The following is a 26,524-nucleotide window of genomic DNA, read 5'->3' as shown; positions in this document are numbered from 1 at the left end:
GGCTTGGCCTGGATCCCACCCGGATGCGCCAGCAAGTGGCACCCGCTCGCCTACCCCCAGCGCCCCTACCTCGGTGGGTTCTGGTTCCTCGGAGGGGTCAGAGCGCCAGGGGCCGGTCAGCTCCGTCCAGGAGCCCGATTTAAATCAGAAGGGCCGGGGCTCCGGGCGAGAGCTACAGGTTGAAAAGCAGAGCAGGAGCCCCGGCTGCTCGCAGCCAGGTGAAGAGCTGGCAAGGTCACCCATTGAGTCACCAGGTGGTGCATTTAATTTAAAAGGAGTGTTAACCTTGTTTATACAAAATAACACCAATATGCAGAGGAGCAGTAAATCCATTGTCGTTAAACAGCGGGGAGCCGCCGGCGCTGGCAGCCTGCCCACCGGCGACGTGAACTCGCCTGGCACCCGCGCGCGGGAGCAGCGCGCCCCGGCAGGGCCTGCGCGCCAGGCGCGCGCCAGGCAGGGCCGGAGCGGTGCCCTCTGCGCCCTCCAGATGACTCTCTGCATTCTTGTCAAATATATTTAGAACAAGAGGTGTCCACTTAAAGAGAAACATTTGTTAATCGCTTAAATGCAGGCGCGCGGGGGGCCCTCCAGCTTCTCCTGGAAAGGGAAAAAAAAAAAAAATGGACACCGGGTCTCCAGCTAAGCAGGACTCCGGAGTCAGTGCTCGCTCGCCCCCAGGCCCCTCGAATTGACCCAAGGTGAATGTCCCTAGCACCTTATTAATTTTCTGCCCCAGCGGGATCTCCCGAGTCAATGCCAGCCTCCTATCTGAGCGCCGGCGGAGATAAGCAAACGACGCGCGGTGGAGAGGGAACCAGAGCGGGGTTTCTCCAAGCAAGGGACAGATTAAAGTTAAATTCCTGTTGACTGAGGCGCTGGCGTCGATGTCCTCCTTGTTTACCAGCAGCTGTCACCGTTAATGACACGCTGATAACTGGCGGAGGCTGCCCTGCGGGGGCTGGGGGGGTGCAGGGGGGAAGCAGATAAAGGGGCCTCTGCTTAAACAGCCCGGTCCTCCACCCCACTCCTGGAACGTCCCTACGCGTAGCCATGGCGCAGAAGAGGGCCATCGCGGGTGCAGAGGTTTTGACACCCCAGCCTGGAGTTCCCAACATGAAAACCGGGGCTGCTCCAGCCAGCCCCTCCCCCGGCTGATGAGGATTCCAGGAGAGGGGGCTGGGAAGTGGGGGGCAGGCCGGGTGGGGGGTAGGTGGCTGGAGCGCAAGGTGAGAAGGTCAGCACTAGGTGTCTTGAAGAACTCTTCCTTTTGTTTGGAAATCACTGACACTTCCCCGCCCCGCCCCCCAAAGTCTTAGTTACTTGCTGGTCTGGGTCGTTAGTGAATTATGGTTCTTCAACCCCCCCCACCTCACCCACCCACCCTACTCCCCCGCCCTCTCCCACCCTGTGCAGCATTAGGGTTACATTAGGGTTACGCACCTGAAACTCAGTTTTAATACCTGGAGCAACCTCCCTAGTCAGGTTTGAACACTGTGTGTGGGGAGCTGGGGGGGAGGGATGGGGGTTCACTGGGCACCCAGGTTGATCTGCTCTTAGAGCTGAGGAGGCAGATTCTCAGGAAGTTAAGACTTGGCAAATTTCACTGGGCAAATTTAGTGGCAGAAGTGGAATGCTGCTCCCTGTCCACCATTCTTTTCAGAGAGGGAAAGAGAGAGAAAAAAAATTATAATATATATGATACCTGCAAATTATATATACAAGATATATGTATATGATGCACAAACCATAGAAAACTCTTGAGGTTAGATTTCAACAACTGTAGATAAGGAAACTAAATTGATTAAGGAAGGAAGAGGATATTCTACATTGAAAAAAAAGATGAAGATGGAAAACAGCTAGTTGTAAAAAGTATTTTATAAATAAAATATACAAATATATACATATAGAATATAAAATATTTTATAAAGTGTGTAAACATTTTACATTTATATATAATATACCTAAATAACATGTATGTTCTAATATATATTATAAATATCGTAATTACATATGTGTGGATGTAATATGTATATATGTTGTAAATATATATTATGCAGACAGAAGCTATCTAGTCTTTCTATGCTGAGAGGAAGCCACAGCCCTCTCCTGGCGCAGGTCCCAGGCTGGTAAATCCTTGGGCTTCCCTCAAGACCCACCTCCGCCCTGATTATTTCATGAATACAATCCATTTAAAGATCAACAAACCCGGAATCCCATAATCTTTTTCTTGCTCTAACCAGTCAAGCAGACATACCTCCAATAAAGCTGACGCAGAGAACAAATTTATTTCTGCCTTTGGAAAGTCAAGATGGTGTGAAACAAAGGATCTTTATTCCGTCCACCTCAGTCTTGTCATCTCTAGGATGCCCCTGATCCAAAAACTCAAGAGATTTTGAGAGGGGAAAAAAAAAAAGTTTTAAGTAGGCAAAATACTTTGCATTGCTCAGAAGAAAGATGTTAACAAGCTGAACCATGTGTTTCCTCAGGAAAGTTCTTGGTGATTTTTTTTTTAAATAAACCGCTTTAATGTATTTTCCAGTGACCTACAATCACACAAGTTTCATCACTCATCTTCCCAAACCCTAGTGATTCCCAGTATTTTTCTTTGTAGCAATAATGTAAAATTATTCTTGCTATAAAATTGAAATTCAGTTTACGGGGAGGGGAGGGATTGGGGTCAAAATAAGGGGGTCGCAATTTTATGGGGAATATAAAAATAAAATTTATAATAAAAAATTTAAAAAATATATTAAAAAAAAGAAATTCAGTTTATAATCCCTTTAAGGCATTTCCTGAATTATCAGCTATTGTGAGTTGAACTGTATCTCCCTAAATTCATATGTTGAAGTCCTACCCCCCCCAAAAGACCACCTTGTCTATGGTATCTTATTGTTGGACAGTGTATTTACAGAGGTCATCAAGTTAAAAGGTCAGTGGGATGGGCTGCAATCTAATATGACCGGTGTCCCTACACAAAGGGGAATTTTGATGGAGAGACACTTGGAGAGGAAAAATGATATGAAGAGGCAAAGCAGGGAGGCAGGCATCGGCAAACAAGGGCAGAGTGGCACAACTCATAGAAGGAGCCCATAATAATGTTGCCAGCACCTTAAATTTGGACTTCTGTTCTCCAGCGCTGTGTGAGACAATAAATTTCCATCATTTAAGCCACCATCTGCGGTTCTAGTTAGAAAACTAATGTAACAACTATTTCAACTATCTCAGTATATTTATCCTTTAGAATCATACTTCAAAAACGGATGAGATCAATTTAATGTCTTAATTAAAGCGTTACATGTAATGGGAAGGCAAATGAAGCTAACATTTATGGTACATCGGTGTTCTGGTAAGAACTGGAGGAACTTTATATGTTTTTGTTTATATTACATTTCTAAACCATGCTTTCAATAGTAAAATTTTAATCTAATTCAATAGAAGCAGATTTTGTGCAGCAAGAAACATTCACAGTAAACATGGGTAATTTAAATGAGTACCAATTAAGGGGATTGTACCTTGCTTAGCATATTTCATTAAATTACATACTATAAAGGTAGAATCTTGTCTACGTTTTGAGCAGTGGTACTTGTTGAATTCTTCTCCATCATTTCACACACATTTTTGGTGTATAATATAATTGATGGTTGAGAAGTTTACAGTAGGTTTTGGCAAGGACCGATTGTGAATAGAGATTATATTTAAGTACAGAGAGTCAAGGAGGTTTATCAAGTGGGTGCTCTGTATAAAGTCCCAGAAGGGGAGAGAAAGATACAGAAGATGTACAGCCTCTGCTTGGGTAGCTAAGAGCACAACTGATGAAGAGGTTCACAAGCAAGTCAAGAAAGCAAATTAAAATTACATATGCATGCAAGATCTCATCAATCTAAAAGAAAACAAACTTGGGAGGGAGTGGGGCATGGGGTGGGGGAAATGGGTCCCCTTTGCTGCTATAACAGTCCAGTTTATGCTTGCTGCCTAAGCTTAATTTAGAGATCTATACATGCTTTAGTCTCCAAATGTCTGGAATTCGCTGAACAAGTCTGCAGTCACTCTTGTTCAGGGCTTGTCAACCTTAGCACCATTAACATTTTTTTTAAAGATTTATTTATTTATGCATACAAGAACTGGGGTACAGGCCAGAGATGTGGGGGGTGAGAGGATTCACCAGGGACAGAGTGGGGAGTAGAACAGGCAGATTGAAATACACTGCTGAGGGGAGCAACGGGTGAGTCAGGAGAGGTCTGCTGCACCATGTGGGTTGCTCCCTGGCTGGAGACCGAACTCGTGCTACAGTGGCTGTGGATAACTTCATAGGTTGCTTCTTAACCCCTTGCACCACCAGGGAGGCCCCACCATTAACATTTTAGTAGGGGTGGGGGGCGGTCCTCTGTGAGACCAGATGCTTGGCAGCCTGACTGGCCTATACTCGCTAGATGCCATTGGAAATGTCCTCACCCAGTTGTGACAACCAAAAATGCCTCCAGACTTTCCCAAAAGTGTTGGGAATGGGAGCAGAGTAGTCCCCACTGGAGGATCAGTGTTCCAGCCAAAAACACCATGGAGGTTAGGATAGGTGTGCACAGAGATAATGAGAAGACCATAGAAGGCTCTAGAGGTTAGATTTCAACATCTGTAAATGAAGAAACAAACCGACTGAAGAAGGAAGAGGATATTCTGCATAAAAAACAGGATGGGGATGGAAAACAACAAGCTGAAAGTCAGAAGAAGCCCAAGAGAAGGCAGCAACCAGGAATAAAGATTGCAGTGTTAAGCTACAGTGATCACTACAGACCCCTCAAGAATGTTTAAGAAATAATAAGTTTCTGGGGCCTCCCTGGTGGTGCAAGGGGTTAAGCACCACACTATGAAGCAATCCACAGCCTCTGCAGCATGAGTTCGATCCCCAGCCGGCCAGAGGGCAACCCACATGGCGAGGCAGACCTCTCCTGGCTCGCCCACTGCTCCCCTCAGCAGTGTACTTCAGTATATCTGCCTGTTCTGTTCTCCATTCTGTCTCTGGTGAATGTGTTCAGCCCCTGCATCTCTGGCCTGTACGCCGCTCTTGCATGCATAAATAAATAAATCTTAAAAAAAATAATAAATTGTTATAATCTCCTAAGACTTGGACAGCCACAGTCCTTGGCATATGGCGCCAGAATTAGGCTGGTGACACGCCTGAGCTGTTTTACTATAAATTGAGAGGCAGAGACTGACATCCCCCCTCAACATTTTCCTAAGAGAGGAAGAAGCACAGCTGAGATCATGGTAAAACTAAGGCTGCCTCTCAGGTGTCTCCTTCGCCTCAGGACTTTCCAGACGTTGTCTGGCTTAATCCCTTCAAGACCTTTGCAAGGCCAGTATTAACTTCCCTGGGCTTTGTTTCCTAAGTTGCAACACAGTGAAGGTGGGTGATGTCCTGTGAGTATCAGAGACATGACTTGAAGCCAGGTCTGGCTCTCCCAAGCTCAAGTGTGTTGTCTTGATTCCATCCTATTGGTTGGCAGAACACAAACAGGAGTTTCTGGGAGAAAGGAGGACACAGCCAAGGGAAGACTATAGAGAAAAATGGCCATTCTTGACATAGAGACTGAAAAATGGGGGCGGTAGGTCAAGCTCATGCGTCTCAAAATCAACCTTCGATTGTTACGGTTGTTCTCATTTATCAAAATGAAGTGATCTTCGTCTGTTTCATTCATTTAGTTGTTAGGGGATCCTCTGAGATTAGGAGTTCTAGACCAGTGGATGCTTAAAAAAGTATGACAACATGATTCTAAATACAGGCTGTGGTGATATCCCTCAAAATGACGATTTAAACTCAGAATTTTTATTGTAAGGCGCTACCAGGTAAGGACAGTCGATATCCAGAGAGAAGCAAGCTCCCTTCCCATCTCGTTGCATTCTCCCGTCTTCACTTAGTAAATTTAGCTCACACCTGTGGCTGAAAGGAAGTTCTCTAGTTACAAGAAGATCTCCAGGAAGACATGATGGTGATAGTTATTTCCATCACTTCTTGCCCACCCCCAACCTCACTCAGTCAATGGGAAAAAGATAAAATCTTCACAGCTCCAGGCTTGTAGAAAAAGAACTTTATTTAAATGTAGTCCTGTGTAATTTTTCTACGAGGGAAGATTAATACTTCCACAGAGAGGTATGAGGTAAGCTGGGTCAGGAACTTGCTTTTATCCTGCCCACACTGGACCGGCGTGGTGCTTACATCTGCTATTTCATGGCATCAGACCCCAAGTCCAGAATTAGAAGATATTGTGTAACCCCATCTCGTAGGGAAGGAAGGACCAAGTCACATGGCCTGAAGTAATGTGGCCACAGTTTAAACTCAGGTCTAGTTAATCCCAGACCCTATAGCTTAGCCTCTAACCCAGGGAATTCAAGGACAATTTCACTATTTAACTTAAGGAAGTGAGATCATGTTTCCAGTCTACCCCAGAGAAGACAAGACGAACCCCAGGTCAAAGGAAAGGTCCGAGGATGTGCTGCCATCAGCACCCCACAGCGCACAAAATGACGCCCCCCCCCCAAAGAAGAACAGCAACTCAATGTTCCCCTGTTGCATGAAAGACTTAATGGCTCTCGATTTCCAGGCCTCTGGATGCTCTGGATGACTTTAAATGATCCTTGTCAGCACTGATGATATTGCAAAAAGTTCAAGGTCAAGCAGGTATGTGCTGGGTTCAGAGGACAGGCTTTCTTTGTGCTCATGCTCTGTCTGCCATCTGCCAGGACCCCGGGAGGAGATCCCTGGTGCTCCCCGACTGGATCACTCTGGATGGACCATTTGTCCATGCCCACTGCAGCCTGCTGGAAACACCCACAAGAGCAGTGGTGAGGGAGCAAGAGATTGGAGGGTTCTCCAGCTGCCTCCATGACCCTCATTCCTCTGCTCAGCTCTCCTTGAGGCAAGGTTTGCAGTAGGGAGACCACTGAGTCTGTTTCTCCAAAAACACAGTGTGAGGAGGACCTGGATCCTGTGAACGGAGCTTGCACTCTCCAAACATGAGCAGGCATTGCTTCACCAAATCCTTATCCACCGTCTCCCGGGTGATAGATACCCTTGTAAGAACTGGTGCTATAACTGTGACCAAAACAAGTGTCCTCGTGCAAGGTGCATCCTTGTGTAGCAAGACCCAAGAGCATATACAGGAGGTCAGAGGCTTGCATGGGTGGAAAGGGTGTGATATTCCCCAGTGCGTTCACATGAGGCCTTTCCAAGGAGGTGACATGAGAGCAGAAAACTTAAGAAATCACCAAAATGAACAATAAGGATTTCTGGGAAAGAGAATGTTCCAGAGATAGGGAATCACAAGTACAAATCCCAGGAAGGAGGTCAGTGTCATAGAAAGATGGAAGGAAGAATGGAGGATAGAGGAGATGAATGACTTACTGGGAGATCTACTTTGTTAGTTTCAACTGCTCCATGGTCTTGCATGAGTAAACCACATTCATCCATCTGTCTGTTGATATAGGTCCCCAGGGACTCCTAGTTACCCACACCATATACAGTGATGCCCGTGGTACTGTTGCAGAAATAATTTCTACCTTTTACCCAGGCAGAGGAAGAACAAGCGGTACTTCAGGAATGGTGAGGTCAGGAAAAGCTTTATTACTCATGCATGAGGTCCCAGACCTGGGTAGCCCCCTAAGGTCTGAGCACCTGTTCAAAAACAAAGAGTTTCTGGGGCCTCCCTTGTGGTGCAGGTGGTTGAGCACAGCGCTGTGAAGCTGTCGGCAGCCTCTGTAGTACCGGTTCAATCCCCACTGGCCTTGGAGCAACCCACATGGCGAGCAGACCTCTCCTGTCTCTCCCGCTGCTCCCCTCAGCAGTGTATTTCAGTCAGTCTGCCTGTTCTGTTCCCCGCTCTGTCTCTGGTGAATCCTCTCACCCTCCTGCACCTCTGGTCTGTACCCCGGATCTTGTATAAATACATAAATACTTTTAAAGAAAAAGAAAGAGTTTCTTTTATACATAACTATCCTTACATGGATAACATCATTTTGCTGCAAAGTTCCTAAACAAGGGGCTGGGAAAAAGCAAAAAGGTGCAGACATCCAGGGATGGCCTTGAAGAGATAGACCAACTTGGCCTGCTGCCTGACCTTGTAACTTTGTTAGCCTTCTGAGGAAAGACTGGTTAAGTGAGCAAACTTGTTAACTACAATTGCATTGGATTATTAGCTGCTTCAGGCCTAACACCCTTTAGCAGGGAGCTGGAAAGATTTATTTGCTTATTGGTTCCCCTTCAGTATGCTTTTCTCGAATGTATGTATAATGACGTGAACTTGCTCATCACAGTGTCAGAGCATCTTCAGCTCTGTTACATGCTGTCAAATTACTCCCCACAGCAACTGCTCTAAATTATGATCCCACAACCACACAGGAAAGCTCCTTTTTCTCAAAATTTGTCCAAAATTTGGTATTATCGGATACATTTTTCATTTATTGCCAATTCAATGAATTGGAAGCATTTTTTCCTGTCATTTTTACCTTTATCTCCCAGATTACAAGCAAGGAGGAGGGAGAGGTACATTTTTTTTATATATGTTTCTTACAGCTTTAGGTTTTGTCTTCATGATTGACTGTTCATACCCTTTGCTCCTTTTTCTGTGAACTATTTATCTTTGGTTAACTTGTAGGATTTTAAACTTATGAATATTACAGTATGTATCTTATAACGTAGTGTTTTGAAAAACATTTCAGGTTTCTGTAAAGAATTTTCACAGAAGAATTTTTATTTGTTTTAACCAAATTCATTCATCTTTTCACAGTTTATACTTTCTAAATGTTTAAAAAATATTTTCAATCATGATATCATAAATATATTCTCTTTCTGTTTCGTCAAAGAATCTTAAAACTCTGCTTCTACCCTCTAGTGTCTGAGGACATCTCCATTTTCTTTTTATGGAAAAGCCCATTCTTGGGGCCTCCCTGGTGTTTAAACCAACTCTTAACCACCTCACACACACACACACGCACACACACACACCCCCATCTATTTGGCTCTGTTTCTGGGATTTTATTTTACCACCAGCAGACTATTTTAAATATGATAGTTTAAGGTCATTACATCTCTACATAAGAAAACAAATTAAAAAGAACAATTTAAGAAAAAATAATAAAAAAACATAAAGTAATTCCATCTCTAACTGGGCATATGCTGCTTCTTTCTCTTCAAATTCACCTGAGCTATTTTAGGCCCTGACTCTTCAAGATGCATGAACTAGTTCCATATAAACTAACTAGCTCCGTGAGGAAAAAAAAAAAATTCTCTATTGGAGCTCTCATTAAAACTGTAGATTAGTTTTGGGCTAAGTGATCTCCATAGGAAAATAAATCTTCCCATCTAGGAAATATGGCTCCATTTATTTATATAAATCTTTTTTGTCCCCGCTCAATACTGTTGGACAACAGTCTCCATACAGCTCACGCATTTCCTTTCCTAGATGCCTGTCAAGTATTGAGCATAAAATTCCTCAAAGATTCCATTTTCTGATTGGCCATTCCCGGTGGTTAGACACACAATTACATGTACTGGTATTAATACAGGGACCTTATATCTGTCAAATTTCCAAATTTTTATATTTTAATTTATTTTTACTGAGGTAACGTTGGCTCACAGCCTTGTGTTTGATTCTGAGGTACAGGATCACACCTCTTCAGAGATATGACACCACACCCCACTCCACCAAAGTCCCTCCATCTCTCACTACAGAGCATCAGGGCCCCATCATGCCCCATCTCTCCTCTTCCTCTCCCCCTCTGGTAGCCTCAATCCTAGTCAGGCATCTAGGGTTTGTTATTAGTTTGGTTCCGTTTGACCCTTTGTTTGGCTTCTCTATATTCCACATGTAAGTTTAATTATCCTTTAACAAAATACCCAGCACCACCCACCTTTTCTATCAAAAAAAGTATACTCTCTATAGTATGAGGACAACTCTTTATTCCAACAATTACAGTTAATAGAACCTAGGGACGGTAATTAGGAAAATCATCATTTTCTTTCTTTTTTTATTTTTTAAAAGATTTATTTATTTATTTATACAAGCACTGGGTACAGTCAGAAGTGCAGGAGGGTGAGAGAATTCACCAGAGCCATAGCAGGGTGCAGAACAGACAGACTGATGAAATACACTGCTGAGGGGAGCTGTGGGCGGCAGGAGAGGTCTGCAAGCCATGTAGGACCCTTGCTGGTGGCCGGGGATCTAACCGGTGCTGCAGAGGCTGCGGGCAGCTTCGCAGCCCAGCGCTCAACCGCTGTGCCACCAGGGAGGCCCAATCATCATTTTCTTGACTTTGAAGGGACTATTTCTAATAGTTTAACATCAAACATGATGTTTGCTTTGTGTGATAGATACTTTATAAAATTAGGAAATTTCAGTTGTGTCCAAAAAGCTGAATTCTGAATTCTGAAACACTTGTGGGAACTGGTTTTCATTCCTGGGTGAGTGTCAGTCATGTAATGAATATGGTCTCTTTTCTATAATGGAATGATAAATAGTAACAATATAATGTCTAAATGTTCATAGTGTTTATAGAGGATATACTTATTAAGTGTTCTTCTGTGGGCTAATATTTGGGATTTAGTGCTACATTGTCTATTTTAAAAAAGTCTCTTTGTGTTTAAAATAGCCTATCTTGAGCAACATCACCAGTGTTTAGCATTAATCCCTAGAGTAATGGAATGTTCTCTCTTGTCTCAGAAAAGTAAAGTTATACTAAAAGCTCAAGTGTGGAAAATTACACTTTACAAAAGTCTTACAAAAAGTATATACAGCAGACCTAGATAAAGTTCAAATTTCAAATTTCTTATTTTAACACCATTTCAGAAATAAGAGGACGTTAAAATTCCTGTCAAGTTGCTATCCCCATTTCTAAATCCATTTATTTTAAATGAATATTTTTTTAGTGACGTCATTGATAAGTCCAAAAATATTTACATCCTTTTCTTTTGGGGGAAGTTAACTACTCATCACACCCGTTTCTCTGAGGGTAAAAATGATGTATTTTATCTAAATGTAACTGAAATTGAAAATATAATAATTAAAACTTTCAGAAATTTAATGTAAACTATTTGAAAGGGAAAGGAATGAGAGAGGAAGAAATAGAGAGAATGATTGGAAATATACTGGGGTAATCCACAGATTCAAAGATATAATTAAGGAAATAAGAACCTCGGAGATAAGAACTAGAAAAATGGTACTGTGCACGCTTCCCCCTTCTCCCTAGCTTCTCGTTCTCTTTCTCTCTCTCCTCTATCCTTTCATTACCCATCATATCTTTCATTTGCCTCTCTCTTTAGTAATGAAGAATACAAATGCCCTAGATAATGCTTAAGAGGGCCCCAAAGCTACCCTCAGTTTCAATAATTTAGTAAGACAGTACTAAGAAAAGCCATTATACTCATGGTTATAGTTTATCACAAGGAAAGGATATAGATTAAAGTCAGCCAAAGGAAGGGTCACATAAGACAGGGTCTAAGATCTACCAGGATGGGAGCTACCAGTTGTCTTCTCCCACTGAGATCATGTGGCCAACACATGATAGAACTGGCAACAATGGGTAGGAACTCGCATAAAATATCGCCACCCAAGTGTTCAGGTCTAGGGTTTTTATTGGGAACTGACCTTGTAGACATGCTGATTACCCCCATGAATAACCTTAGTCTAGAGTTCTTCTAGAGCCAGAACTGGTATCACGTGCTCTAGATCTCCACCAAAAATCACAGTTGGTACAGAAGTTGGCCTGGCTCAAAGCCCCCAGTAAGAAGGACACTTTTATTAGGTAGTCTAAGAACTAGAGATTACTTACCTGGAGCTGGGGGCAATGAACCAAACATTTCTGTGGATTCCTACTTGAGAAGTCAAGGCTTATAGTGAAAACCAAAATTCCAGCTTTATTATTATAACCGCAAAATATTATGAGTGTTAAGACAACAGGAAATTTTTAGAAATTTGGATTTTACAAAAACTATGTTATCACAAATATCCTGTACTGCATATCCTATGTCCAGGAGACACATCTTTATCAAAAATTGTGCTCCCTGCTAGTTGTAGTAAAACCAACTCCAGGGAAGAATTCTGATAGGCCTGCTTGTAGTCAGATGTGCACTGATTTATCAGCCATTGTAGTTTAGAGAATTAGAAATATGGGCAGTCCAATCTATGAAACTAGAGACCTGGCTCAGTTACCAGAAAAGTGTCAATACAAATAACTATGACAGTTACAACAGCCTTTGATATCCAAAAGCCAAAAAAAAAAAAAAGGTTTGCCTTTAAAACGCTCATGGCATTTATGATTAAAGCACTAGATTACTTTTTCCTTAAACTCTGAATAATTATTCTCAAAATGACACTGACACTTATCTGGTACTAGAATTCTATTCAAAAAAATTCTGCAGCATAAGGCACAATCAGGAAAATGATTAACATCTGTCAGGAGAAAGCTATACTCTGTTTCCTACTTACAGCTTCCTAAAAGCTTCAAAGAACTTAGCTATGACATGAAAAAGCAAGTCTAATATCCCCTGTGTAAATACAAAAATAATTGAAAAATCTAAATATTTATTAGGGTGGAATAAAATATCATTATATTCTAAAGTAAGACAAGATTTAGATTTTTTTTAAAGACTTGTTTATTTATTCATACAAGAACTGGGGTACAGGCCAGATGCACGGGAGGGTGAGAGGATTCACCAGAGACAGAGTGGGGAGCAGAACAGGCAGACTGACTGAAATACACTGCTGAGGGGAGCAGCGGGCGAGACGAGAGGTCTGCTGCACCATGTGGGTAGCTTGCTGGCCAGGATAGTCCCAGTGCAGCAGAGGCTGCAGACAGCTTCACAGCTCTGTGCTCAACCACCTGTGCCACCGAGGAGGCCTGATTTAGATTTTTTTTTAAAGGAAATAAAGCATTACCTTGCTCTTTTGATTTTGGATTAGGTCTTATTTATAGAATCAGTGTTATCTATAGATCTAAGACAAGGGGTCCTCCTTAAGTTAACTAACTGGAGGATATTTGAAACATTCAGTCAATTCTTTCAAGGTTATGCTATCAGAGAAAAGTACAAGTCAAAACAGCCAAGTGAGATGCTTATCCTTGAATAATTTTTGCCAATCAGACTATAACTCAGCCTATTTCAAAATTTTTGTCTTGCATTCTGTGATTCCTGTTGGACATGTCATTACTTGTGGTAATAACCAAAATTCCATTTTTATTATTACAGCTCAAAAGTACCATGAGCTTTAAAACAACAGGAAATTATTAGAAATTTGGATTTTAAAAAATGTCTCTTATCACAAACATCCCTTCGTAACAGTCATTTAAATTATGACACTGTAGTTCTTTATTTATTAAGTCATTTATAGGAAAGATCTTAATATGGAAAAAGTTAGATACTGGAAAGTTGCATTAAAATGAAAAGAAATATGCCCTTAAAAGCATCCTCTTAAACATGTTTCCTATAAACAAACCACCCCAGATAGTCCTTGAAGCCCTAACCCAATTAAACTCTGGTAATAGAGGTTCCTAAAGGTCTTTTTTTTTTTTTTTTAACATTTCTGACTTGGAAAAAATGTACTAGATTTAGTAGGTATTCACAGCACCTAAATCTATGGCGCCGGTGATTTCAGCTGAGTTCATTAAGAAACGAGATGCAAAATAAATATTAGTACATAAACAACTTTCCCCAGCGCGGCAATGTAGTCGGTGTGCTGCGGACTAAAAAATAATAACAGTAGTTATTATAATAATAAGTCACCTGGCTTTAACTGCCACCGCAATCCAATTTTTTATATGCTTATTTTGTAAATGGAAAAGATACCTGTCACCCAGCAGCAAGCACAGATTCCCCGGGTCATTGCAGCAGGTGACAAAGCAGAGATTCCCCACCCAAGACTAGAGGCTTGCTCTAAGTGCCAGGTGACCCTGGAAGACAAGGTCCCCTGGCAAAACCACTATCTATCTCAGTCTCCCCCTCTGTCCTGGTATCAGACATCTCAGTCTACGCAATGTGCTCAGTGGTCAGACTGCCTTTCCCTACCCTCATGTCTCTACATATGTGCAAATGGGGGTGCAGAGGAAGGAAGGGGAAGCCCTGAGTTGAGGGGTCTCACCCCACCCACCCTTTAAGGCTCACTGCAGCTCATACCTGCTCCACAAGCTTTCCCGATTGTCTGGGTACATGGTGGTAAGCTCGCTGCCAGGTCTTGGCTGCCAGACAGCTGGGATGGCTCCATCCACCACTGCCAAGAGCCTGCAGATCTGAGCTTCATCTACCCTCAGATGGGACAGTCCCTGTCAGGACGCCATGATGCAGGAAACCAGCCTTATCTATGGCCACTGTTTAATGTAGACCTTATTAGCTGTAAAGACATTCCTGATAACGTTTTTAAACCATCTGGTTATTTGTACATTTTCAAGAAGTTGTGTGTTTATTTTTCTTAGTTGCTTAAGTTCAATTGTTGCTATTTATCTTCAAGTAAGACTAAATATTTTAAACTTTAGCATGACAAGCTGATATGGCCCAAATACAAGTTTGCAAATTTATTTTGGAAAAGCCAGTTGTCTCAGAAAGTCATTCTCAAGCTCAGTGGACTTATAAAGCCTTTATTATTTTTAGGCTGTCTAATCCTTTTTCCAGTTCCCTGTTGGTTAGTCAGAATGCATTAAAAAAAAAAAAAAAACAGACAAACAAGCAGGCCAAGCCATGCCAATATTAAAAAACTTAAGGTTTCAAGTCTCAAAGATTGTCTCTCTTCTCGGTGGTGTTTTAGAAAAAAATTTACTATGAAAAAAATAATTCTATCACTGGTGATACTTTGAGTTCATGCAAGGACTTTTTTTTATATATAAAGTGCTCAAATAACATTACATTCAGTCTCCAGATAAGGACCTAAAATAAATAGATGATAGCAATATTATTAGCACTGTTTCTCAAACATTCACTATGTGTCTGGCATTTGCCACATCGCCTCTCCTTTAATCCTCACACAAAGGTCATTTTAATTGCCTACTTATAAATACACGATCTAAGATTGAGAGAGTGGAGTACCTGGTTAAAGTTACAGAGTGGATAAGGACGTGAACCCAGATTGTATGTCTCTTACCTTAAACTCTGTGTTGTGGGCCCTGTGCTTTGGTGCTGATGTCCAGTTCACTTCTCATCAGGGCTCTGGGGAGGGAATATGGGGTAGGAAAGTCAGCCTGAGCCCAGCTTCCAGTTCCCCCCACCTAACTCCACACCATCAAGGGTTCAGGATCACTAGGCTGTGGTCCAGCTGGCTCCCATCCATCCAGAGTAGAATAGAGGTGTGCTTCTATGCATGTCAGTCTTTCTTCCCAAGCCAGAGATACCTGTGAAATCAATAACACTGCACTCATTGCATTTTAGGGAGCTAGATTTTTTTTCCAGACCTGAAATGAACATGAAACATTGTATCTTAAGACCAAAGCAAATTCACTCATAACAAGGATTACACCACTCATTCATGCCCAATTTAATCTCAAAATTTGGAGTTTTGAAAAAGAAGTATTAGATTCATTCTGTTGAGTCCAGTAAAATAAACCAAGGGGTTACGTTTTCTTTATTCCCTTTAGAAGATGTTATCCGCCACATTTAAATTGGGTTATTTTTATCATGATCTATATAACCAGCATTATTCTTAAGGTACACACAAAGTTACCACCTGCAGTCAGATTTTCTCCATACAGTGCCCACTCAGTAGCTGATGATTTCCACCCTAGACAAAAAGGACATGTAGACATGTCACAAAGTTTTCCAAATTGAATGCATTTCTCTGGCTTCTGGCATGAGACAAGCTCAGGTGAAATCTTTCCCTTAAGTGCAATCTTGTAAATGAGTGGGAGACTTATCAGCCTCGTCTCTAAACACCACTTTTATTGTTTAGGCTTGCAGACACCACCTGCTCCCTAAATACAAGTTTGTTGAGATGCTGGAAGCCACCAGTGAATATCAAAATCTATTGTTTCCAAAATATCTTTGGAATGTAACATGTTTTTAGCTTAATAATAATTAAGTAGACTCTTGGACTCAAGACCATGTTTAAATAAATACTTAAGTAGTGATAAAGGTATCATAGACCCACAACACAGCCTTACACCAGGATTCTCTCGTCTTTGATGTAGCCATTTGAAAAGCCACGTAATCATTACATGATCCACTGGGCAGAAATGCGAGTTGCTGTCCACTCACTTCCCAGCCAGAGATTTGATTTCTGGCCCTAGATTCCTTCCTATATGCCTCTGGGATCTCCTTTGAGATTCTCCAGAGCTCTTAGGCTGGTCTGTGCACACCAGGATGGGGCAAAAACTACCCACGACATCTGGGCCAAAAGAGTTGGGAGAACAGGAGGTGAGCAAAAGCCTCACGGAACATGAGTGCTGGCCCACCTGTCCCCAGGGCTCAGATCCAGGGGAGACAGAAGCGCAGGTCCCCAAGGAGCCGTGATGGCAACCACTTCTGTGCTTCACAGAATGAACAAAGGAAAACCCTGGGAACAGGCACCGCTGTGGTGCCTCCGAGCGGCTTCTCTGGAGTTCTCATCCAGTACACTATCATTTATAACACTAGCCCCTAAAACCAGTGCCTCTTAGCTCTTAAGAATTCCCAAAGGGCACGGTGGAAATCCTACAATTATTCCCTACAGTTGGAAAAGCCTCCGAACCCCCGCATTCGCTATCAGTTAAGCCACACTGTGCACTTAATAAATGCAGTGGGTTATTTTTCAATTAATGATAGTCACAGGGAGTCATGAGCAGATAATTAAAGAGGCTCTTGATTAAGAAAAAAAGGTAGGAACTCTTGCACTCTGGCATACAGCAGGCCCCAAAGAGCTACAGGAGAACATGTGCCTGCATGTACCTATTTCACATGGCCGTGTGGGTGGTCACACGTGTGTGTGAGCCAACTTCACAGAGACAATAATCAGTCAACCCCAGGTCTGGGTGGCTGCAGCCACCCCCTTTAGGGGAACCCATGATTTTGACTGTGGTTTGGCTCCCAGATCCCCATAAAATGACCCCAACATAAATGCAAGAAAAAGGAGAGACAGAGGAAAAACAAAGGAGGGTCGAAGACTCATCCAGACACCACCTTGCTGCTTTCAGCTTTATGACTCCGAACCCCCATGTGATAAGACAATAAGGTCCAATTGCAAAGTCGGGTGATGGGGTGTGATGCTGGGGAAACAATTCCCCTACATTGCAGAAGGGGAAGGAAGGGAAACCAGTTGTTCTTTTTCTAACAGGAGACTGACGAACAGGGCAGTCCCAGTGTCTGCTGCCAGGTCTACATATTCGGCTTGCTGACTCAAAGATGAGAGATGAGTTGGGAAGAAAAGCACATGATCTAGATGTTTGCTGATTGTTCTTTATCTGCAGTATCAATAAACGTGATCTCTGTAATCAGCAAGCTCTCCCACTCCGCCTGCTCGAGGCTTCTCGATCATTGCCTCCAGCCCAGCTCCCAGGCCCCTGGCTCTCCTTCAGGCTCGCATTTGGTTGGCATGTTGCACCAGAGCAGATGGGCACGAGACAGTCCTGCCAGGAAAACAGTATGTGCATCGTGTTAGGAGTTTAGGGGGTGGCTTACTGTCCCAGAATTCCAGCTGAGAAGTTTGGATCATATCATTCTGTGCTTGGGAAAAAAAAAAAAATGTGGCTACTCCAACTCTGCCTCTTTCTCTTTTTCTAGGATTTATTCATGAGTAGGGGAAAAAAACACATTTTGTTGAAGGAAATTGAGATAAAAATAATCCACGCTTAAAACTTTACTGTTAGTATTGAATTTTTCCAGATAACTTTTCTCACTGCCACAGAACCTTTGTTTTCAAAGGAAAAATGATGGAGAGCCTCAGTAAACAGCAAAATTTAAGACTCAGGGAGACTGGGAGGAGGGGAAGGTGGCCTCACCTTTGAGTCCTGTGTATTTTGGAAGAACATGCTTTAAAAGCTGCCAAAAGATGGATCCCTGCGAAACTGAAAGTGCAAGGATCCCCATTATATTCTTATCTAGCACAGCCAAGGAAGCTTGTGGGCAGTGTATGAAGAATTTGTTCTTGAGCTGGGGCAGGTGCTCCCATGGGGGTGTGACAGGAGAAAGCCCATAGTCTGGTCCTGGTTAAGAGTTAACAGTGAGGAGGGTTAACAGTGTTGACTGAGCCTGAACTCTACAATAAAGCCTCCAAGCTATGGCCTAAGCAGAGTTGAAAGCTGAGTGTTCTAGGTTCTATCTCATGGGACAATAAAATCAAGAGTCAGATGCCCTGTCATATTCCTGCAATTCTGGGCCATTCTTGCCAACCTGAACAGGTTGTATACCTGATGCCCCAGAGTTTGCAACCTGCCCAATGTGGTTTGTTTGGCTTTTTCAGTCTATGACGCAATATGATATGACATGGCATGACATGACATGATATGACATGACATGATGCGTGATATGATACAATTTATATACAAAATAACATGTATACAAAATAGTATGTACATATAAAATAAAATGCACATGTTTGTGTATAGACACAGATGCATAATGTGTATGTATGTATCCAACATGTTTTTTAATATAGAAAGTCCATGTTAAAAATGTGAAAAATGAGTGCAGGTCCTCCCTGTCACACTGAAACAGCAGACCAAGGCATGGCTACTCCCTGCGAGGGGCAAACACTCTCCAGTTTGCCTCCCCAAGACCGTTTCATTCATCGCTTGTATGATGAGGATGAAATAAAATAATATAAGGAAATGACTTGAAAATATATCTGGCGCTTAGTAGGTGTGCAGGAAGTGGTAGCTATGATCATTTATATAATTGTCTAGCCAGGCAAGACATTTTGAATTTTATAAACCACTTGAGAATTTATACCGCCCACATATCAGACACTCTCTATGGTCTTGGTACGTTTATCAGTAGCTTTTCAAAATAGGGAAGTAGAAATCCGTGCACTTTTAGAGGACAAATAATGACTGCATTTTTTTTTAATTCATTCCTGAGGTTTTATGGAAGAAACACATATAGGGGAGAATTGACAGGGGACCGGTTTACATGCCTTTAGAACTGTGTTCTGTTAGAGGTTAGCACAGCGTCGACTGCTACCTCGTCCTCCAGGAGCTTAGCTGAGGGGTCTCCCTGGTGGTGCAAGGGGTTAAGAGGAGCACAGGGAGCTCTGGTGATGGTGCACGGGTGCATTGGTGAAGGAAACTCCATGGGGACTACACCAGAGGGGGTAGGGAAAGCAAATATTGTTTACAAATGAACAATGATGTAAAAAATTTTAAAAATTAATATAAAAAATAAAAAAAAAAAGACGGAGCACTATGGAGCTAATGGCAGCTAGAGCTACCCACATGGTGCAGCAGACCTCTTCTGTCTCACCCACTGCTCCCCTCAGCAGTGTTTCCAGTCTGTCTGCCTGTTCTGTTCCCCACACTGTCTCTGGTGAATTCTCTCACCCCCCAACTCTGGCCTGTACCCCGGTTCTGGTACGCATAAATAAATAAATCTTTAAAAAAAAAAAAAGAGCTTAGCCGAGGCCTGAGTGGGATGAAGATGCTAAGGAAGATGTTTAATCTATCAAAGGTGGCCCAGCAGCCTGAGCCACGTGACGTATGGCCACCGCGCTAGTGTGCAATTAAATAGCAAAGGCCGCCAGCACCCATGGCCATGCTGTATGATGAAGACTAAAGCATTTCCAGGCCACCCAATAATCCACACAGTGACCAAAAGGTAATGTCTTTGCGTGAATAAAATACAGCAAAACCAGGCCAGGAAGGGGTGTCTCCCTGCATACACCTACTCAATCAACTCAAATACTTTGGGATTTAAGCATGAAGATAGCCAGGAATGGCAAGTGCAAGGGGTGTGGTGTGGCTAAGAGTGAGTCTCCATAGGTGGCTGAGAGCCTGCTGGGTGATGAATGGGGTGAGGCCGAATGGTCGAGAGATTGATGTTCAAATTGATAGAAATGCTTAAGCAGTTGCCTTTTTTAAACATCAATACCAGACCTCTGGATTTGTACTTTTTCTTGTTAACCCTTTAAATTTGTTGGCTGGATGTTTAAAGTATGTTAAAGAAATTCAATTGCTTTTGGGGGATAATCTGAATTACTTTCTTAATGACTGTTTTGCTTTGTGATTGCGATGTATGCTGTATTGTTTTGTAGTTGTGTGTCCTGTTGATACGGAATATGACTTTGATAATAAATACTAGTTCCTGGGAAAAAAGATAAAAAATAAGTCTAGGCATGTAGCAATTAAAAATATCTCCATGCACAGTTATTTTTTTAACTTCCAAGTTAAGCATGAACGTGAACATATCTTGTAAGTTAAATGTGTCTGAATAGTGAGGTATGAATATTGTTTCTCTACATAGAAATATATCCAGTACTTTAAGGGGAAGGCATCAGGATTTAAAAACAAAATCAGGCAGAGGCAATTCCTTTGCGAACCCTTGAAGATTATTTGTTCCTAAAAACAGAAAATTTACTAGTGGGACTGCTTCATTGGGGACCAAATGTAAGGTGAACTTTCTCATATTCTCCCAAACAGTGGTAAAGTCCCCCAAACCATCCTACTGGAGGACCTGGAGGCTAGGGAGAGGGAGAGCTGGTGGGATTTACACAGTGGCCAGGAAGGAAGAGAGAATTACAAGTTGTCTGTTGGAAATGGAAGAAAATCAAGCTAGACTCTAATTCCCAGACACCCCAACCCCCAGATCTCTGCACATGAACACACACACACACCCCACACCACACCCCACTTGTTCCACTGTTCAGGGAATGATCTGCAGCCACTTTGTTCCTTCCCATCCTCAGCACACTGTGTGTGTGATCTCTTAAAGATCTTCAAGTTACTCAGCCCACATGTCTGTAGCTGAATGCTGTCTCAACACAGTGGGGCCTGTGAGAGGGAACAGTAGGACCAGGAAATCCATCAGCCAGTCTGAGTTGTCTTTGCTGAGACATCAGGCAACAGGTTGCAGTATTATAATCTAGAAAAGTGAAGCAAGCTAATAAACTTCACTACAAACTTTTATGCTTCTATCTTTCATTCCCAGTTGATGGTGAGTCTTAATAATTTTTATAGCCCCTAAGCTAACTCAATGCTGTTCAATAGTATGTGTTCGGTGAGATGTTTGAGTGATTGTGCAAATACAATTTGGGAGCCCTTGGGTGGCTGCTTTCAAAAAGCATTAAAGTATCCCATACATGCCAATCTTTCTCAACTCCCTCACCTTGATCCTCTTCCCCTGTGTCAACTCTAATCACCCTAGCTTTCTTCACTACTATATATTCTTTTTGGGGTCTCATTCAGTCCATTGGCTTTAAGCACTGTCTACCTGCTCTTGACCCCCATTATTATACTTCAGCTTTTGCCTCTCTGCTGAACTCCAGATACATGTATCCAACTGCCCACTGGAAATCTTTGCTTAGACCTTAAACATCTGTCTTAAATTTAACAACGTCAATCAGATCTCAGATTGTCCCACATCCCAAAATTCCATGCATCTCCGTCTAAGGCAGTGTCCTCCATGACTAGTTTGTAAATGGTTAAAAACCCGGGTGTGTCTTTGATGCTTTTCTTTTCCTACTACCAACACTAAATCCATGAAAATGCCCTTCTGTCTCCATCACCACTTTTTTCTGATTCTACTGCTACATTCCTAGTTTGGGTTGGCTGACAGGAGAGCAGGCAGATACCCCAGACCACACTGTGAGAGGCAGAAAGGGTCTGAAGAGTTTGTTCCCTATCATCTCCCTTCAAAAAGGGGGCAAAGAGCACCCTTTCTTGGATTGAGATCTGGATATACATGAAAAATTTCATGTAGAAATCATGCCGTTTCAGTCTTTTAAATGAAAAGAAACTAAGAATAAGTTCCAGAAGTACTAAATGTTTGCCAGCTCTAAAATCACCACCACCATCATCACTCTTGTGATGTACACAAACAAGACTGACAGTTGAGGTCTCCCTGGTGGCTCAAGGGGTTAAGACGCACTACTATGAAGCTATCCCCAGCCACTGCAGCACGAGTTCAATCCCTGGCCAGGGAGGTGATCCACATGGCGCGGCAGACCTCTCCTGTCTCGCCCGCTGCTCCCCTCAGCAGTGTATTTCAGTCAATCCATCTGTTCTGTTCCCCACTCTGTCTCTAGCGAATCCTCTAACCCCCATACCTCTGGCCTGTACCCCAGTTCTTACATCATAAATAAATAAATCTTTAAAAAAAATGTGATTTTCAAAATCAGCATTACAGGCATCTGTGATGTCACTGTCATTTTGATATTAGAAAAACCACATTTGATGAAAGTCCTTTGACCTACCTTCATCTGTGCTCCAGGTATTAGTAACTTAATTGCCAGAAACATAAATATAAATATTTTTTCCAGTTTCACTATATAGATTGGAGAATTGGTAAGCATTTCTATCACACATTAGTGATTATTTAATGATAGCCACATAAAGGCTTTCAATTATATAGGAACAGTGATAATAATTATAGAGACCCATACACAGCTGAAAAAACATATATTGGTTTAGAAAAAAAAATTATATTTTTTAAAATTGAATTCTTTCTGCCAGTTGATGACTCACATGATATTTTCAACAGTTATACAGCATATGCAGGCTTCCGTTTTTACACTTATTGGAGAGTGCTTGTTTGTGAAATTAGAATTTTTTCTATTCTTTTTTGTGACACTAAGACTTTAATTTATTTTTCTTATTTCTTCAGTACCGTGATATGCCTACTGAGTCTAAAAAGACTAGTAAAAAGAAAACAGGAGTTGATTTTGCCTGTCGAAATTTAGTTTCAAATTGACATTGTGGAACAGCAGAATTAAGTGTTAATATTCCTGTGTGTTTATCAGTGTGTGTGTTTACCAGCAGTCAAACTGCTCTTCTCTGTGGAAGGGATCTTGTCACATCTTTTCATCTCGACTATAATGTTGACATTCAGATTTCTATGATTTTAATATAGTTTCACCAATATTTGTAAAATCTAGATGAATCTGCATTCTAGTATTTATACAATATCTTTTAAAAGTTTCCTTTGGTTATATAACTTACACTAAAATTACAATAAATAATTCAACAGAAAAGACCATCGTCTTTTTTAAATTACTGAAAATTGAGAAGCTATCCTTAGGTGAAGCTGAAGTTGAGTCAAGTGAATTCAAGACATCATTACAATGTCAACAGCATCATCTTCCCACAATTTCTTTTTTTTCTGAAAAGTTAAAAGGGACACATTTATCTTTACAAGACTGTTTACCATCTTTAGCTTAAGACAAAAGAATAATACCAAAACAACCTCATGAAATTAGGAGATTTTTGTATTACCTTTCAAGATTTGGGTTCAAGGAGTGGGAGATAGAGAATTAAGACTGGTCAATGAGATTAGTGTTTCAAAAATAAGAGAGAGAGAGAGAGTCCAATTAGAAGTATCCTGGGGTTATTAGCGATAACAGTGCTCATATCCAATTAAGATGAAAACCATTTTACCAGCTTAATGTGCCACCTCTGGCAGTGTGGGTTTATTAGTTTTATCAGACTTGAGAACTGAAACTTGAAATGATACGTATGCTGGGTACCAAAGCGATGCCGTTAAGACTTAGAGATAATTGGTATAAAAATGAGATGCCTCAAAAGTTGTTGATTAACAAGCATTGTGGATTGGGGGGAAGGAAAGATATGAGTCATTTCAGACAATGTCTGGATGACATTCTAAAGACAAGAAGTCATCTTGACGTTTAATGTCCAAAAATGCAGGAATAGGACATTCCTATAGGACAAGACAGCCTTCAAGATCCTTGATGCACCTTCTCTATAAATACTCAAATGCACAAAAGCAATTGTTAGTGCTGAATGTCAGGCTTCTGTTTTCCCTTTTAGATTAAAGGATATAATAACTAATGATTGGTATTAATAATTAATAAGAAAATCTCTTGTATTATCACCAAGCTTTTCAAGATAGACTCGCTAACCAATAAGGCTGATTTTCATTAATTAAGTTTTACTCCTTTATGTTTTCGAACAATCAAGCTAAAAAAAATCTTTACATTTATATACCATCCATCTGAATACCAGAGAATGATTAAAAGCAAACAAATACACACACAATACAGCTCCCCACTTTGGCAGCAATAAAATCACTGTTGCGTTACATCAATAGACATCTCCTTGACTAATAAAATTCTTGTCACTCATTTCCGAAGCAGGTGGGGGAAAACCTTCATTCTGCAGGCACAGCATTCTGGATGCTTATCTTTGGTAAAATATTCAGTGCACGCCCAGGAATGTTTAATGGAAATTGTCAGGGAGATGGCCCTGCAAAAAGCCAGCACTGGTGACTGTTGCTTGACCCAGGAGTTCCTTCTAGGAAGCATTGCCACTGCTTCCTCTACTAAAGTGTCTGAGCCCATGTATGAAAGGCCTATTCCACGATACTGAAGGATGAACATGACAGGCTGGAGACAAGTGCACCCCACTGGCCCACTCTGGGGGTAGGAGGATGGCATGACCAAGTAAAGAAACACAGGCACTCTCACCTGGTTTATGAGACAATGGAATCTTTCCTTTCATGGAAAAATATCAGGTTCATAAGGTGACCCTGGTTTGCGTAGCCAATTCATCTAGAAAGTTCTAATTCTGTTAGTTTCATGTGACTCTTTCCATTTTATACAGGAGAGAACATACGATTGTATTGACAACTTGTATGTTTGTATCAGCCAAGTAGAAAACCAAAGGTTCTGAATAAATTTAAGTTGGCACAGGTCGCATGTGGCTTTTATAGAAAACAAAGTAAAAAATAAGATAGAGAAAAGTGATGAAGATTTTTTTTTTTTTAATTTTCTAGAGGCATGTCTTATTTATTTATTTATTTATTTATTTATTTATTTATTATTTGTTTGTTTGTTTGGTTTATACATGCACTGGGTACAGTCAGAAGCACGTGAGGGTGAGAGAATTCACCAGAGCCAGAGCGGGGAGCAGAGCAGGCAGAAGGACCGAAGTACACTGCTGAGGGGAGCAGCGGGCGGCAGGAGAGGTCTGCGCGCCATGTGGGACCCTCCTTCGGTGGCCGGGGAGCAGCCGGGGATCGAACCAGCGCCGCAGAGGCCGCAGGTAGCTTCGCAACCCAGCGCTCAACCACTGCGCCACCGGGGAGGCCCGTGATGAAGATTTTTTTTTCAAGTGTGTGTGTGTGTGTTTCTCCTGGGTTTCTCTGAACAACGCATCCTATGGTCAAGAGCAATTATTAGCAGTTGGTAGTACTCAAAGGACATTATTGACATGGTTTGTTGGAGAGCATGCATCATAAATGTTTCTAAAGATATATGTTGTCCTTGGGTGCACTTGCCAGCTAACTTTCTAGATAAATGACATGCTCAAGATGGCATTAGTATTACTGAAAATGGGGTTTAATAAATCATTGGCTTAACCATGTGTACATATTTTAGTTTATATAAAAAAATCATTGAGTTTTGCATTATTTAACAGTTATAGTTGTACTTACAATACTAGGAGTTAGCCATGTGTTCTAGATGATAGAATTGACTGTAGTTATATGGTAGAGACTTAATAGAATGAGGGATAATGTTCATTAAACTGAGCAGCAGCATCATTTGATGCCTGCACCAGTACACTTAAGCTCTATTACAGTGAAAGTAAATTCCTGAAAAGTTTTACAAGATCCCAGATCTAAAGTATGAGGGCCTCATATTGTACTCCTGTCCATTCCCCTTCTAAATAGAATGAAAGAGGGTGGAAAATGGAACAAGAATTGCTTGTTAGTAAAAACAGGAATTCGTACTATAAAAAAGTATTTCACACAAATACACTTGAAGTGATGAGGATAAATTTGGAAAGCACACAATATATTACAGTTCTTTAGGATATGGTTTCAATTTACCCAAAAGTATGACTGTAAAGAAAATCTAAAAACATTCACTCAGGGACATATTCATTGTGGAAACTACAAATAGTTCATTTTCACATACCTGATTTTACTCCACTTGAAGAAAATAGATAACATTTTAATAAGTATTCTTCCAGAAACTTTGTTACCTAAAAACACAAAAAAAATGCCAAAGCAAAGATAACAAAAGCAAAAACTATATTTACAAAGTTGATATATCTAAAATATACAAAGAACTCATCTGACTCAAGAGCCAAAGATGTCAACAATAATCCAATTAAAAATGGACAGAGAGGGCCTCCCTGGTGGCACAGGCAGTTGAGCACCACACTGTGAAGCTGTCCACAGCCTCTGCAGCTCGGGTTCAATCCCTGCCGGCCTGCGAGAATCCCACATGGCGAGGCAGACCTCTCCTGTCTCACCCGCTGCTCCCCTCAGCAGTGTATTTCGTCAGTCTATCTGTTCTGTTCCCTGCTCTGCCTCTGGTGAATCCTCTCACCCTCCTTCGCATCTGGTCTGTATCCCGGTTCTTGTATAAATAAATAAATCTTTAAAAAAAATGGACAGAGAAACTGAATAGACATT

Source organism: Talpa europaea (genome assembly GCF_964194135.1).
Source record: "Talpa europaea genome assembly, chromosome: 14".
NCBI lineage: Eukaryota > Metazoa > Chordata > Mammalia > Eulipotyphla > Talpidae > Talpa > Talpa europaea.
Note: the sequence above shows the minus strand (reverse complement) of the source record.